Raw genomic sequence first — 14,486 nt, forward strand, 5'->3', positions numbered from 1 at the left:
ATACATGGAGGTAGAATGTGAAATGGGGAGATCACATGTTGTGTAATCACACATGTTGATGCTGTTCTCATTTCATGATGCAGAGCAGACACCCCTAGTAAGTTGTAATCAACAGCACAGTACAAATGTCACTAAAGAAATATAGGGACATAGGCTCAAATGTAATGGTGAACAATAATCCCCCCATGATCAAAAAGCAAGTATGAGATGTGCAAAGAAAAGGGGACAAGCACAAAAGGACCTGGACATATGATTACAAGAGGAATGCCACTATGTATAGAATTAACAGTACTTTACAAAGACGTGATTCAGTAGTCTATTGTAGATAATAGTGCATGTCATCCTCTGTGTTGTGTCCCCTTTCCAAGCACCTCAAACGACATATCCAAGCTGCCTCCCTCTTGCGTAGGGTGAGTTCACGGTCTCTTCCCCTGGGGTGTGGAGGTACATGGTCAATACCCTGACCCCATATTGTGGTATTATCTTTATGGTGTTCATGCATGTGGTATGTCATGGGATATCTCAAATCATAATTCTTCATAGCACGTACGTGTTCCTGAATTCTCAATTTTAACGGTCGTACCGTGCTGCCAACATACATTTTTTCACATTCACAACCAATCACATAAATTACGTAGCTTGTATTGCAATTGATGTAATGCCTTATCTCATACTCGCAGTCGGTGTTTTACTTGAATTTCTTGGATTTGTTCTTACCCAGAGGGCAGATGTTACAACCCCCACAGGTAAAAAAAACTTTTTGGCTTTGTAGGTATCCATGTAGTGGTTTTCGTAGTTACAGGGTAACTTGGGCATAGTACATTACGTAAAGTTTTGCCTCTTCTGAAGGTGATTTTAGGGGTATCGCTAATGTCGTTTTTCAAATTGGGTACCTCAGTGAGTAGACTCCAATGTCTTCTCAGGACCTTAAAAACACCAGTACTGTTTTGTGTGTACTGTGTAATGAAGGCCATATTTGGTTTTTCGATCTTTATATTGTCCATTTCTTTCTTGATCAACGTATTTTTTCGGGTAACCGTTTGTATTCTTTTTTCTGCTTTCTCCAGGATTTTTTCGTTGTATCCCCTGTTTGTAAATCTGTTTTTAGTCTCCTTTAATTGTTCTTTAAAGTTTTTTTCAGTACTACAATTTCGTCTAATGCGCACCATTTCCCCAAACGGTATGTTATTGATGGTGGAGCTAGGGTGCGCACTCGACGCATGCAGTATGCTATTGCAGGATGTACTGTTGCGATATAGATTGCTCTGTATCGTGTTGTTCTCCACATAGAAAAGTACATCTAAAAACTCAATCTGGGTGTTGCTCGATTTTATGGTTAGTTGAACATTATAAGGGTTATCATTCAAATAGGCAAAATAATCCGCCAACGGAACCTCATTTCCCTTCCAGAGCATTATGATATTGTCAATATACCTCCCCCAGAAGACGATCATGTCCATCGAGGGGGAGGCATATTTGCCCCAAGCGTGTTCTCTTTCCCACCACCCCATAAAGAGTCCCGCGTATGAAGGAGCAAATTTGCTCCCCATCGCGGTGCCCCTAATTTGATGGTACCAGGTGTCGCCATGTAGGAAAAAGATTCTCGAGAGTATTAGCTCGGTCATTTCGATTAGCATTTCGTTATGTTCAACATGATCATCTGTACTTTGTGACAAAAATGCGGAGAGTGCTCTTATTCCAAAATGTTGGGGTATACAGGTGTATAAACCTGTCACATCTAATGTTACGAACATCAGATCCGGAGACCACTGTAGGCCATCGAATTTATTCAGTATATTACCTGAGTCTTGGATGTGAAGAAATTTCACAGAAAAACAGTCAATGGTTTCCTATGGAAGAAAATTAAGGTTATGGGTAAGTATAGTTATTATTATTTTGAGGTTCAGTACTGGGCTGAAAAGTACAGTACTGGCTCCTCTCCTGATTCCAGGTGAGTAATTCGAAATTCGTTACTCGGCTGATTTTAGAAGATTTTTCGAGTCAAACCAGTCAATGTTATCCTATGGAAGGAAAGTGAGTTATCGATTTCCAGGTGAGTACTCGACTGGTAAAGTTAAGGTTCTGGGCATAGACTCCGGGGTCTCTCAGGGTTGGAAGGGTACAGTAGTTACACCCTCAGCGGCACAGTGGCAGCCGGGTGCAGAGAGAGTAGGCCCAATGCAATCCAATGGTGAGTAGGGGGCCTCCAATTGATGGCTGCAAGCAAGCTGGCCACGCGGCTGTGGGAAGGCTGAATGAAGGCTGATAGCCAGAAACCGGTCCTTGGATGCTTGATTCCGGTCTGGGAAAGACATGGCTTGGTAGTTCGGACTGGACTGTTCCCATGGGGCACAGGGTCAGAGCTGATTTGCATATAGCCAGTGTCTAACCCAGGGTGGTGTGGAGTGCAAAAAAACGATGGATTTAGGCCCAGATCCTTGTACTGGGGTGAATGTATGACATTGTTCTACATTCTGTCCATCAACTGTGTTTTTTGCAATTTTTGGGATTTAGCAGGAGCAGGTTCCAGGATCAACAGGAAGGTAGGGCTGGGGCCAAGTCAGTTGGTGTAGTCCTGTTAGCAGCTGCCCAGCGGGTCTTCTTCTTCTTGATCTTCTTCCTTGTTTTCTTATCGGGATTTTGGAAGGAAGGTTCAGGGTGACCCTAAAAAATGAATTTAGGGGCTTTACAGGTAGGACAAGGGCAGGGACCAATAGGCCCCTGTCCTGTGGTGGGTACACCCCCTAGCCTGTTCCTCTCCTGTGTGAGGGGGGCAGGAGCCTAGCTGGTGATTGGGCAGGGCTCCCCATCTTCAAGATGGCCGGAGCCCGGGGTCGTGCTTCACCTCGCCTCTTCCACCTTAGGGGTGGGGTTGGCACAGGCTGGCTCACCCCCCTTCCTGACGTAAGGTTTCCCGCCAGTCTTCCCGCCAGAGTGGGGGTTAGAACTGGTGGGGGCCAGTTGCTGAGTACAGCAAGTGGCCTGGAGAACCTCACAAAGGCGGCAGACCTTTGAAGCTTCCCCCTGCCCGTCCTGGGGGAGGACACCTAGCACCTCGCTGAGGATGTGCATTGTTGCAGGCCCAGGAGAGTGGGGGGCTCTCCACCCAGGGGTCCAGCAACATGGCTGCTGTGTGGCAGCCTCGGCAGCCACTCAGACCAGACTTGGATTGTAGGTTAGGTTTTAGGGGGCATCTCTAAGATGCCCTCTGTGGTGCATTTTACATTAAATCCCACACTGGCATCAGTGTGGGTTTAATGCACTGAGAAGTTTGATATCAAACTTGTCAGTCTTCAGTGTAGCCATTATGGTGCTGTGGAGTTCGTAATGACAACCTCCCAGCCCCATATACTCTTAATGGCATCCCTGCACTTACAGTGCCCAGGAATGGCCCTAGGTACTGTATGGGAACAGGGCTCATGCACCTGTGCCCATACCACTGGCATAGAGCACCCAGCTAGAGGGGTGACTGATGTATGCCAGGGCAGTGGGTTTGTGGGCATGGCACACAGGGATGTGTGCTATGTCGACTCTCTGTTTAGTTCTGCACTTAGACACTCAGCCTGCAAAGGCAGTGTGTGGGTGCCCGGGTACAGGGCCCCTAAGGGTGGCACAACACATGCTGCAGCCCTTAAGGGTCTCCTCTGGTCACCATGCCCTGGGTACCTAGGGTACCATATACTAGGGGCTGACAGGTGGCCAGAGATGTCAATTGGTTTTTGTTTCAATACAGCTTTTAGGGAAGGAGCACAGGCCATGGGCACCTAGTTGGCAGGATCCCAGGGCACACTGAGTCAAAGCACATCAGTAATTCAGAAAAAAGTGGGGGCATACCAATGCAACAAAGTTGGCACTTTCTCACAGTAGACTGGCAAAAAGTTGGGGGTAACTGCAACAGAAACCCAGCTTCCTACACCCTTTACTCACCCCACACCTCCTCCTACTGCTGTGACCCTTATCTCTTCTATCCCTCCACTATCCTTTTCAATCCAAATAAGACACACATGTCCACTGCTCAAATAAATGTCATATTTCGTTATACTAATTCTCCCATAATCCTGTTTGGGTTCCGGAGTAGCGTGCTACCCGCTAAAAAGCGCTTCAGCACCTCACCGGGAGTAGCAAACGCCATATAAATGCACACCATTCCCTCTTATATTCCTCCAATATCCTTTTTCAATCTAAACAACAAACTCACATGTCCACCCCTCAGATTTATTTAATATTTCCCTATACTAATGTACAACTAATACTTTTTGGGTTCCAGAGTAACGCGTAACTTGCCGAAAAGGTTTTCCTCGCCAAGGGTAGTAAGTGCTATATAAATGCAATTACAACAACACTACGCGGCTCAGTGAAAGCGGCTCACTGCAGGGGCCTTTGGGGAAACTAGTATTAGCGGCAGGAAAGGGCCGAATTATGCAGCAGGATTGAGTAAATTATACGGCAGGAAAAGGCAAATTACGCAGCATAATGCAGCACATTTTGTAATAGTATTACTTCATTATTTAGTCTGGTCTAAAACTAAAATTGCGAACTCTATATTAAATGTGTTAGTGCTTAAACAACACCTTTAAGTACCGGCAACATCTCCTTAATAACCCCTTATATGGTCCCTAAAACGAGACCCATTGGCTATGCCAATGCTTCTTTCTGGTGTTCTGTTTTCTGACTAGTCTAACTGGGAATCCTGCTAATCATGACCTCAGTCACTCTGTTTCCTCCCTAAATCTGACTGTGGTAAGTACCTTCCCAATTAGATATTGGTCTACCCAGATAAGTCCCTAGTATATTGTCTAATATACCAAGGGCACAGGTACCCCAGGGTCTCCCATGGGCTGCAGCATGTATTATGCCACCCATGAGAGCCCACTCAAACTGTGACTAAAGCTGCCATTGCAGCCTCTGTAACTTGGTGCTAACACCATTTGCAACAGATATAGGTTTCCTTATATCTGAGATCACTCCACTTAAAACCTTTATCACTCCTGGGGCAGGCTCTTAAGTCCTGAGGGGCAGTCTGCTTGGTTTACCAGTGTGAGTGTGTCCCTGCATGAGCAGAGCCCCTCTATAACCCCTGCAGTCGTTCCTCTAGGCTTTGTGTTTTCGGCCATTTAATACATCTGGTGGACATCAAGTCAAATATGAGATGTCTAGCTATATATTGGCTGCATCGAAACAAGTCACGTTTAGTATCAAACATGTTGTAATCCTACCCCAACACAGATTCCAGTGTTGGATGTAGGATCCCATGTACTTGGGGCTCCCCTAGGGTGCGCCCTGTATTCCTGGTACTAGCCTTCTAGAGTCTAACAGCAAGCTGCTGCCGACCACAGACCTGTTTCTACCCTCCTGCTGCTGAGCTTGAGCATGGGAAGGCAGAACAATGCCACAGGGAGTTGTGACCACCTCTCAGACAGGACGGAGTGTATTGGGCCTGGGTGAGGGGGGGGGGGGGGGGGCACTTGCCAGCACAATCAGGCTGCTTTGAAGGGCGCATTTGGTGCCCTCCTTGCATACACCCGTTCGAGCCAATTCAGGGAGCAGTTTGCTTTCGCTCAGACGTAGAACTGGCCAAAAGATATGGGAGTATTCTCCCCTCTGTCCAGTCTCTCCTCTGTAAGGGATCCTTGAATCGTCCCAACCATTTCCCTTGAGTACTTATGGGCTTAACTGTTGGTGGCTCTTCATATTCGTTGTGGGAAAAGTTTCAAATGCAAAACCACTTCACCCGTTTAGGCACCTTGGACTTTGCCTGGAAACGAAAATGCATCAGGGAATGCTCCTGCTTCTCCTGGTTTCATTGTCCTGCCAGTCTTCTGTATTTTCTGTGCCTGTGCTCAATCCAGGGTCCTCTCCAGGCCTGTGAGCATTATGGACAACCAAAGTAATCTCCCTTGGATTGAAGAAGTCAATCCCCTACATCTGTAGGCACCACAACTAAGCTAACCGGTCTGCTGCTCCTGACCTCCCACTGACTACTAAAGGCTTAGCAATCCAGGTGCCAACGCTTGTTGATTCTGTCCTCCAGAGATCTTTGGGCTACAAGAAGTTCCATCATCTCTTCCTGCTAAGATCTTCATCCTTACCACATCCTCTGCACCATAGGCTGCATCTTTGGTGACAAATGCAAAAAGAACAATTGATGGACAGAATGTAGAACAGTGTCATACATTCTCCCCAGTACAGAGATCTGGGCCTAAATCCATCGTTTTTTTGCTCACCATGCCATTCCATTACGGACCCAGCCATATGCAAATCAGTCTTGACCCTGCTCCCAATGGGAACAGTCCACCCCGAACTGCCAGGCCAGATCCACCCTGGACTGGAAACAAACATCCCAGGACCAGTTTCGGGCGTTCAGCCAGGATAGCTTAACTCCAGTGGCATGGAGAGCTGCTTGCGACTCCTGTGCGGCCAGTGGGTCCTCTTGAGGGTCTTCTTTGGCATCAGTGGGCTCCCCTGCTTGCTTGGGCCTGCTCAGACTCTCCTGCACTTGGTGAGTCCCCTGGACCTTGCTGATCCAAACTCTGCACCTTTTTCGTTTACCACGTCTGTTGCTTCTAAGGCTTGTTGGTGCTCCTGCTGGACACCAACCCCCCTGGTTCTTGACTCCTGACATGGTACAGCTTGTGAAAGGCTCCTGGTCTTCCACAGCTTCGCCTGGTCATCACAGCTGCAGCAACAAGATCACCGTCCTTACTCCATCTTCCGTCATCTGTGGTCATTGGTCTTCTGTGCCTCCTGGTCACTTCAGTGTGGCATTGACTCTGTCCCCTCTGCCTGCAGCTACTCCTCTTCAAGGCTCAATCCTTGGATTCCACTGTACTCTTTCACCTTCTTCTCCAGCGGTGTCTTTTCTGAAGTCCCACATGGTGGTCTACGGCGGTTTCCGATTTCACTTCGCATCTATGCACCCGACTTCCCTGTTGTAGGTATCCTGGTTCCTGGGGTATCCATGGGTGGGGTGACTCTCTAACCTACCATCTTCCACAGGGTTTCTTTAGGGTCCACTGGTAAGGTTCCTTCATCAAAACTGCAACCGCAACTTTCCAATTGACTATGCAACTGTGTTTCCACTCTGCACACAGCCTCTGTGGGGTTCCATGGGTACTTACCTTGGGTGGTTCCTTGTGTCCCCAGCTCTTCTGAGTCTTCTGGTCTAAGTCCCAACGAAGGTCGCAGTACGCATTCCACTTCTTTAGAAGATGGTTTGGTCTCTCACTGGAGAACACTGTGTATTTGTGCTTAGTTACCTGTTTTACATTTGAAATATTGTGTGTTTTGTGTTGATATCTCCGGGTAGGAGATGCACCAATGTGTTAGTGAATGTGTTTAAAAAAATATTACTTTTTTTTATAACTACACTGAGTATTTATTTTTCTATTAACCTCAACTATATGATTAGTTATGGTAGGGCTGCTCTCCAAAGCTACCACTTAGAGAGCTTTCTATGGTTGACTAAGACCACTAAAATCACCATAAATGTTGTCTAATTAGTGCAAGGTGTTTCACTTAAATAAGTGTGCACCATATACTAAGCATCTTACAGATCCCTCCCTGTTTATGATCCTGCCAATGGCTACCTGTAGTTTCCTGACAGATGTGAAGGCAGTGTGGTAAGCTCCAGGAGTATCACAATAGCTCTTGATGCAGTATTTCCTGTTTGGCGAAGTGTGAGTATGTGCTAGAATCATGACCCTTTACAAAGGCAAAAATGCAGAATCGTTTAGTATTCTAAAGCATAGGGTTGTCCAAGTTTTGTTTTCTAATTTAGTTTTCAACAGAGTAAATGAATGTCTTGGACATCCAAACAAACTTACTCAAGAGATGCACTAATGAACCTAAGACCTAGCGCTTGCCCACACACGGTACTATTCCGCGACAACGGCAGGCTGGAATCCCGCAAATGCTCGGGATGTGATGTCCTGCTGCATGGAAGGCTATCAAGCACTTTACTCAACAAGTTGAATCCAGGGACTACGGCAAGTTGGCCCCTTACCCAATGTTCGGCTGCTAACAACCCACGCAACAACATTACGACCTTAAAAAACATTCCCCTAAACGTTAGGTCGATGCCAAAACACAAACATGAAATAGAAGCTCTCATTACAGTCAATGAGGTAGACCTAGCTTTCTTAACGGAAACATGGGCCACAGACACATCAGGGCCGGACTGTGATACAGCAGTACCTACAGACTACTCTGTAGTACATGCTGACAGGCAGGGAACTATAGACGGAGGGATAGCAGTTATCCACCGCTCACTTTTTTAAATAAATATTCTCCCTCAACCAGGACAGGAAGCGGAGGCCATATCCTTTACGGTCAAACGAAATAATCAAAGAATATTCACGGGTCTCCTGCTCTACAGACCCCCGGGGTCTAGAGGTCCTTTCACTAATGCCCTACTGACTTTTTTGGAATCCACGTTAGACCAACCAACATTCACGGCATTAGGAGATTTTAATTTCCATTTAGAGGAAAATAACTCTGCTGAAACCTCCATTCTAAAAGAGAACGTCCGCAGTTATGGGCTGAACCAACTAGTGGCACGACCTACACATACAGCAGGTCATACCCTGGACGCAATTTTCACTAACCATAATCACATAAAGATAACCTTTATCGCCCCGGTCCCTTGGTCAGACCATGCTGGTATCTACTTCAACCTCAAGATAACTCTGACGAACATCAGGAGGAAAGATCTCTCACTCCCTAATAAAACCCGCCGTGGAAGAAACTTGAAGCCGCTCCGCTGACGAGCGCACTCAAAAGAGAACTGCCATCCTTCGAAAGCTGCGATAGCAATAGCGGAGCTCATAAATATCACACCTGGCTTACCCAGGCGATGGATGAGCTAGCTCCAGAAGAAATTAAAGAACCTAGGATACGCTCAGCCACTGCACAGTGGTATAACCCGAAGGTCAAACTGATTAAACTGAAATGCCGGCGATATGAAAGACTATGGCGTGCCGACTATAGTCCTCAGACCAGAAAGGAGTATACAGCAGTTTTACATGAATAGAAGCTTAGGATAGAACAAGCTAAGGTGACCTTCAACACAAAGAAAATCCAAGAATCCACAAACTCTTCTAAAGAACTGTTCAAGACGATTACCCACTTAGCCAAAAGCCCCAGGGATACAATCTTTACGCCTGATCAGGACTTTGTGGAAAATATAGAGCAATTCTTTCAGCATAAAGTCCAGGCAGTTTATGACGACCTCCGTTCTTCACCCGTCAGCGGGGAGACACCTCACATCCCTCACACAAAAGACCAGCCTTCCTATGTCCCTGAACTTTCAAAATTCTCGCCAATGAGTGACACCCAGGTTGCCACCCTGCTTTTACAGACTAAATCGGGATCTCCAATGGATCCCTGCCCCCCCTACATATTACACCTGGTCCCGGAAACAATCAGTTTGGTCCTTACCCCGCTCCTTAACATTGTCATAAGTTCTGGACTATTCCCCAGCAGCTGTAGGAAAGCATGTATTAGGCCCATTCTCAAAAAGGAGACTAGATCCCATGGAAACTAAACACTACCGCCCAATATCCTGCCTGCCCCTCCCAGCCAAAATACTGGAGAGTGCTATGAATCAGGAGCTCACTAAACATCTAGACATCTAGAGAATAATCATCTCCTAGACCCCACACAACACGGCTGTTATTGTTATCTGAGGTTTGTATAGTGCCAAATCACCGTCAGGTCTCTAGGCGCTTCTGACAGATGCAGTAACAACAGTTGAATAAGTGAACAGAAGGTACGGATGTAACAACCTTGGTCAAATGGAACAGAAAGCTTCCCTAAACAAAAGCGTTTTCAATGACTTCCTGAAGTGGAGAAGATTAGTTTCTTTGCGAAGGGACTCAGGTAATTTGCTCCACATCTGTGGGACTTGGACAGAAATGGATCTCCCATCCTTGGTTGTCATTTTGAAACGCAGACAAGACAACAGTTGGGAGTTGGAAGAACTCCACGCTCGATTGGGCTTATAAACCTCAAGCCGTTCTTTTATATAGGCAGGCGGATGCCCATAGATTGTCTTGTGGGCGATGCATAAGCTTTTAAATTCCACCCTTTGCTTTATGGGATGCCAGTGTAGCCTGTGCAATAATGGGGAGGCATGGGTCTGTCTGGGTGATATAAAAATTAGTTGCGCTGCATCGTTCAAAATAACCTGCAGGCGGTTGATCAAATTTTTTGGCAAACCTAGGTAGAGTGCGTTCCCATAATCAATCCTTGAGATTATTGTTGCCGAAACAATGGTTCAGAGCCTATTTAGGGAGAGTAAGGGAACTACCTTGCGCAGCTGCCTAATTAAGTTGGTGCAGGTTCCGACAACAGAAGATGCTTGGCTGGCCATTGTCAACTCATGGTCGATCTTAATACCAAGGCTTTTTACGTTGGGACATGGTTTCGGGGTGGGGCCAAGCTCTTGGAGCCAGAACAAATCACCCCAGGGCGAGGCAGCAGTTGAGACCACTAGGACCTCCGTTTTTTCGGGATTTATTTTCAACAAATTTGCCGTCATCCAGCTCACCGTAAACCTGAGTATATTCTGGGCCTGGGTCTGGGCAGATGTCTTGTTGTCAATACTCAGCAGCAGCTGAGTATCATCGGCATAGTTAAAAATTCTGCAGCCCATACTTGCCAGGGAGTCTATCAGTGGTTGTAGATAAAGGTTAAATAAGAGTGGTGACAATGCAGAGCCCTGCGGGACTCCACACTCAAGAACATTCACCTCAGATATACAATCCGCTAATTGAATCCTCTGGGTCCTCCCTGACAGAAAGGATTTTAGCCATTGAAATGCCAGGTCCTTTATCCCAAACGCGGCCAGTCTTTCCAGGAGCAGGGCATGGCTGACAGTATCAAACGCCGCTGAAAGGTCTAAAAGTATCAGGGCAGATGATATGGTCCTCTAGAACAGGGAGTGCCAAACGAAAAATTTCGGGGGGGGGGCAGGGGTCTGCAGGAGAGCCTGACTTGGTTGTATTCATAAGCTGCCCAAGAATTATAGAATTTATACCTGGAAACCTAGTGATGGTGGATCTCGGAGGGGCTTGAGGGACCTGTAGGGCAAATCATTCCACCAAATCCGCTCTGATCATAACTACCGAAGACATCCGAAGGACCATGGATGAAGGGGGAAGAGCCGCTTTGATCCTTTTGGATCTAACAGCAGCGTTTGACATCGTTAACCATGGGGTCCTAATAAATAGATTGAGGATGCTGGGCATCACGGATACCGCCCTAGCCCTGCTTAAATCCTTCCTAGAGGCTGGCATCCACCAAATCCACTGGGGCGGCCTTCAATCCGATGAGTTCCATCTCCCATGTGGAGTCCCCCAGGGTTCGGCCCTTTCACCCACTCTTTTTAACCTTTGTCACCCCCCTTGCTGCACTGATAAAATCCCACGGCCTGCACCTAGTGTCATATGCTGATGACACCCAACTGGTTGTCTCAGTTGCGCAGACGGTGGAAGCCACCGCCACCAGTTTTAGGAACTGTCTGTCTGACGTAAAGAAGTGGATGAACATTCATTTCCTTAAGCTCAACACCGAAAAGACTGAGGTGATTGAGTTTGGCCAAAAATCGTCCATCTGGAGTCACCTATGGTGGCCTCCAGAGGCTGGCAGCTGCCCAGCCCCAGCTAATAAGGTCAGAAATCTAGGCTTTATAATGGACAAGGACCTCACCTGCACAGCACAATCAGCCAGGTCACTTCGGCTTGCTTTTTCACACTGAAGATCCTCAGGAAAATTCTGCCCTACATACCATTCCCCCTGAGGAAAACTGTGGTGGGAGCGCTGATTATGTCCAGGGTGGACTATTGTAACGCCCTGTACATAGGAGCCGGTGAAAGACAGCTCGCCATGCTCCAATCGATCCAGAATGCAGCGGCCATGGTCCTGCTCGACCTCCCCAAACGACATCCCACCTCTAAAGCTATTCGGGAACTCCATTGGCTCCCGGTTAGGCGCAGAATCCAATTCAAGGCCATGTGCTTGGTGCATAAATCTCTTTACGGAAACACTTCCAAGCACCTCTCCAACCTTCTCCCCGATATGTGCCGGAGCGTACACTCAGATCTAGCTCTCATGATCTAATCCAAATCTCTATAATAAAGAGAGCTCGATGGGGCGGCAGATCCTTTTCCCATCAAGCCCCCAAGCTATGGAACAGTTTGCCAAACCCACTCCACTCAGAAAAGAGCATAGCTAATTTCAGAAAGGTCTTGAAGACCTGGCTTTTTGTGATGCCCTAACTGTGAGAAGTTGGCCTGGTATATGATGCTCACTAGTTCAAGTGATCACCTTGTACCATGCAAAGCAACCCTTATGATGATTGGTTGTAAGTCAACCTTATAGACCAGCTATCCTAGTAGCGTGGACAAAGCAGTCTTAGGCTAAACTCTGTAAAGGCATGTGAAGCAAGCTGTTTTACCATACACAATCCCCTTGAATACCAAATGAAAGGACACCACACAGATATATATTGAAAATATATATATTTATTAACTACAAAATCCCCTATACTCTTTATGAGCACAGAAGCAAATGCGTTAAAACAAAACACAGTTTAAATATACAAGAGTTGCACAATATGGATGAGCCCTAGGGGCCACCCAAACCATATACTAAAATAGTGGTATAAGAACCACCTAGCTGAAAGGAAGTAGGCCTAGGGCCTGGGGAATCGCTGGAGCTGTTCGGGACTAACAGTGAAGAAGTCGGGAAAGGCCCGCGGGACTCGGGTGCAGTGCGGAAAGTGCACGCATATACCAATGTTAAGTCAATAGTGCGTAAAAGTTACAACGTTAGTGATTAAGGAACCTTCCGAGTGACCTAGAAGAATGAAACTTTAGACACAGACACTAGAGGTGTGTACCAGTGTAGGAACACCGGCGTTGCTGAGTTACCTCACCCACAGGAAGCGGGTGCACAGGTGCGAAGTAGTGTCGGTTTTCGTCACGCAGGTCGATGGTGCTTGGAGCTGAAGATGCTGCAGGCGGCTCGATGTGAAGAGTTCCGGTGGACCCAAGGGTGGATCTGAAGTGGTGAAGACCCGAAAGCAGAGGGGACAATGTGTAAAGTCACTAGCCAGTGACTACCGTGGAACCAGGATGGAACCAGGCGATGTCGGGTGCAAACAGGCGATGTGGTGAAGATTGTCACTGCAGCCACGTGGATGCGAAGAGGTCAAGGACGTCCAGGCGTTGGTCACGAGCTGTCCCACGAAGGCTCTGGCTGTTGGCAGTGTCGGCTTCTTGATCGGAGCAAACAGGCCTTGGCTAATGCAAGCCACGCAGGAAACGATGCAAGCTTCTCACTCGGACCAGCAAGGTCAGAGCGGGTGCTCCTTTTTACAGGAGCGAGGGCAAGTCTGGAGCAACCAGACCCGCAGTGTAAGTTGTAGGTTTCGTCGCCAAGATGGCCGCTGACCACGTGGCAAGTGGCCGGGATGGCGCGTCAAGTGGCACGATACAAAAGGGCCCCACGCAGATCGTGGAGATGCTGGGGGGCTGATCTTCGGTGCAAGGGCTGCTCGGTTGTGGGGCTTCTCAAACCCCAAAGCACAGCATCGAGGGTGCCTCGGGTGCTGCGCAGTCAGCTTCTCGGGGGTCTTTCGAGATGTCCGGTCCCACGTCTCTCGGTGCCTCCACGGGTCCCTTCTTTGCAGGGACTGTGGATCGGGCTGTGAGAATTCTGGGAGTCTGGGTCTCGTCGGGCTCTGGGCTCCGGCAGGAGGCGGCGGCAAAGCAGACGTCGAGTTGCTGGATGGTGCCTGTGTTCACAGGGTGGCCACTCCTAGGCCACAAGGGAGATGCTCTTCAGTCTTCTGTGCAGCAGAATGTCAAAGTCCAGTCGTCTTCTTAGTTTCAAGTTGATTCAGGATGATCTGAGGTGCTATGGCACTGCTCCCACTCATATTCCCAATCTGAGGGGTGGATCACCTGCTAGGTCCCTCCTCTGGGTGGGGCCAGGAAGGGGGGCGGGGACTCCCCCTTTCCTTTGTCCAGCTCCTCGCCAGGACTGGGGCTGGAAGGCCCCAGCACCGGTTTGGACTGGCTTATGCACGAGGGCACCTTGTGTGCCCCGGGCATGTCTGATTCTATTCAGCCCTGTCCTACCCAATACACAAAATCCTGTCTGGGGTGGTGCTTGCACCTCCCCAGGCAGGAAACCCTTTGTCCAAGCCTCCCTCGCTGGAAGGACTCCCAGCAGCAGGAGGTCAGACTTGTGTCTGTGGTGGCAGCATCCATTTTGTGATGCTGAGGCTCGAGTTTAACTTTAACCGGGGTTCAGGTTATGTACATGTCGTGTCCCTCTAGAAGGGTGGAATGCTATCCCCGTCACCAGAACTGTTGAGGGGATAGTGTTCCAAATCGTATGACACCTTACTCTACATGTTTTGATGAAGCCAAACCAAAGTTGACATATAACCGCGAGGATTATAATGCACTTAAGAGTATAAG

The 14,486-nt window shown here is 47.9% G+C and overlaps 1 protein-coding gene across 1 annotated transcript in view; it reads left to right on the forward strand.

Moving 5' to 3' along the window:
* The window catches only part of GLG1 (golgi glycoprotein 1), a 792,605-nt gene that overhangs the window by 706,758 nt on the left and 71,361 nt on the right, over positions 1 to 14,486 (forward strand). The gene's annotated exons all lie outside the window — the stretch shown is intronic.

This window comes from Lissotriton vulgaris, chromosome 12, assembly GCF_964263255.1.
Source record: "Lissotriton vulgaris chromosome 12, aLisVul1.2, whole genome shotgun sequence".
Lineage (NCBI taxonomy): Eukaryota > Metazoa > Chordata > Amphibia > Caudata > Salamandridae > Lissotriton > Lissotriton vulgaris.